Source organism: Lucilia sericata, unplaced genomic scaffold (genome assembly GCF_015586225.1).
Source record: "Lucilia sericata isolate MDLA Ls3-8-SP2 unplaced genomic scaffold, ASM1558622v1 Contig000114F_arrow, whole genome shotgun sequence".
NCBI lineage: Eukaryota > Metazoa > Arthropoda > Insecta > Diptera > Calliphoridae > Lucilia > Lucilia sericata.
In genome coordinates, this window is record NW_023994146.1 from 159,356 (window position 1) to 162,075 (window position 2,720).

The window sequence follows — 2,720 nt, forward strand, 5'->3', positions numbered from 1 at the left end:
ACCTGATTGAGATATCTCCTCAAATGAGTGCGTAGTTTCACTTAACTGGTTCTCGAATATTTGTTCTTTGGAGGATGGTGTTGAGAGATGGCTTATAAAACTAGGAATTCTAGGTGTTGGTGGTTTAGACGGTAATATGGAGTCATCACAGCTCTTTGTTGTAGTCGGCGAACTTAAGTTTGGTGTCTGCATTCCACTCTGTAAAAACGTCAAATCTGGTATTGTTGGAGTAGTAGGTCGTTCAGCACTGGATTCTGATAACTGTTCCACGGGTTCATCAATCTTTGTTCGTGTGGGGGTTTTTCTTGGTGGACTGGTTGTCTGTGGTGAATCTTTCCTTGCTTCTATGGCTCTGGGAAAAACATGGTGATTTAGTCTTATGAAATGTCTATATATCCACTATATCTAATATCTATCTATCCACTTGTTCTACATACAACAAATTTCCAAACATGAGCCGTTGGTCATCCGTTTCTTCGACTGTCAAAAACAGTTTTTCAGGTACCGTATATTCACTGTTATGGGACGATGATTTGGTAAGCGTTGAAGACGATTGGGTTGTTGAAGATGATTGGGATGATGTGGCTTGATGTTATAGGTGATGACTGTGTATCAATGTGCGACGTTGGCGTTTGTTGGTGCTGAAGTTGTGCTTGTAGTGTTGGTATTTGTTGTGTCTGGAAGCTGGTGTCTGACAAGGTTTCATTGGTATATGGATCAAATGTTTGGTCTTTGGGAACCCGACATGGTGTCATGTTAGTGTTTTCTTCGTCTGTTGAAGGCAAATATGGACTGGTTGGAAGGGGTCCTTCATCCAGTTGATCGCGGTATATTCGGAAATTTTCTTCTGATTCTTCCGAAATATCTTCAACTAAGGATCGGTCACTTTCGTGAGAAATACTGGGTAGGACTTCATTCCTTGGTGGCGTAGGTATATCATCTCGTGGGTCATAAGAAGTTATCGAACTCGAACTGTTTGATGTGGGTCTGTTGTCATCAGTAATTTGATTGTTTAGTGTTATAGCCATTATGGGCCTTACTGAGGCAGTTGTTTGCTGGATTTGTTCGAAGCTTAAGTCGGATGTAGAAGCGTGTCGAGGTGGTAGTGGTGTAAAACGTTGTGGTGGTGTAGCGACATCATTATTAAACCAATTTGCGACAGGACGTCTAACACTGTTTCTGTTGTCAGCATTTTCTATATTGAAAGTCAGTGGTCTGACAATACATCTATTCAGTGGTTCAGCTTGTCTTGGTGTCCGGGGTTGTATACGCGTAAGTTCATCTAGGAGGATAGTTCTTCTAATTTCCTCCCGATCTTGAAAAATACTCTGTCGCAATTGATCTCGGGTGCGTTCGAATTTTTCGTCAGCCATACTTTTTGGAATTATTGAGTAAAATTGATTCTATGGATGATATAAACAATAAAATTTTTATTAGTGACTATGATATACTAGTTATAAATTTATAAAATATAGATTTAATTATTTGAGTAAAATGGTTTTAGTTCACTAATATGTGCTGTTTTGATATCCCCATCCCTATTGCCTTTTAGTTTAGCAATAACCATTGATGGCAAGTCGATTATTGTGTAGGGGCCCTGGAATTTTGGTGCCAGTTCTGTTGCATTTGACAGCAGGTGTTGTCGTACCATAACCTGTTGTCCTATTGTAAGCTTCCAAGGTCGTCTTCGTAGATTATAGTATCTTCGTTGTGTTTGAGCCGCTCTATTCAGATTGTTTCTTACAATTTGGAAAACCTCTTTCAAGATGTCAGCGTTGTTTTTTAGGTCTTTTAGGAGATTACCGGTTCCTACAGTAACTTCGTCATATAATGCACGGGGCAGTCTCGGTTCTCGTCCTTGAACAATGAAAGCGGGCGAATATCCAGTTACCTCAGATGGACTGGTATTATATGCCAATGAGATCTCGGGTAAGGTGTCATCCCATGTAGTGAGTTTATTTTTTGCGAATTGAGATATCATTATTTTAATTGTTCTATTGGTCCTTTCCGTTGGGTTTTATTGTGGGGTATATGGTGCTGTTAATTGTTGTTTCACTCCTAGGTCTTCCAAATAATTTTTAAACTTTTTGATGCAAAATTGGGATCCGTTGTCGGTGATTATAACCTTCGGTACACCGAACCTAGCTAGTATTCGTTCTTTAAATGCTTTTATTAAACTGTCCGTAGTTGCTGTTCGAAGCTGGATTAATTCAGTCCATTTGGAAAAACCTTCGACGATTACTTCGTATTTCCGTGTTTTGAACGAGGTAGGGGGCCAACAAAGTCCATACATACAGTCGCCCACGGCTCCTCTGGTGTTCGGGTTAACATTTCTCCTGGCGGTTGTCGTTGGCATATTTTATACTGTTAGCACGATTGACAGGAACGTACATAGCGGCTTACATCTCTAAACAGCCCTGGCCAATAGTATCGATTGCAAATACGGTAGGTCGTCTTCCTTATTCCTATATGTCCGGCAGTGGGGTCATCATGATTCTCGCGTAGAACTCTTTCTCTCTGATCTTTTCCAACACATAATTTCCACGGATAACAATCTTCATCATTGTGATTTTTGGGGAAATGCCTATAGAGTTGGTTGTTGACGATTGAGAAATCTGGATAATGTTCAGGATTTTCCATAACGTCCTTTATCTTGCTTTTCAGCCAGGAACATTTGATGTCATCCTTCTCATCCATAACACGTTGACATGATTCTACGG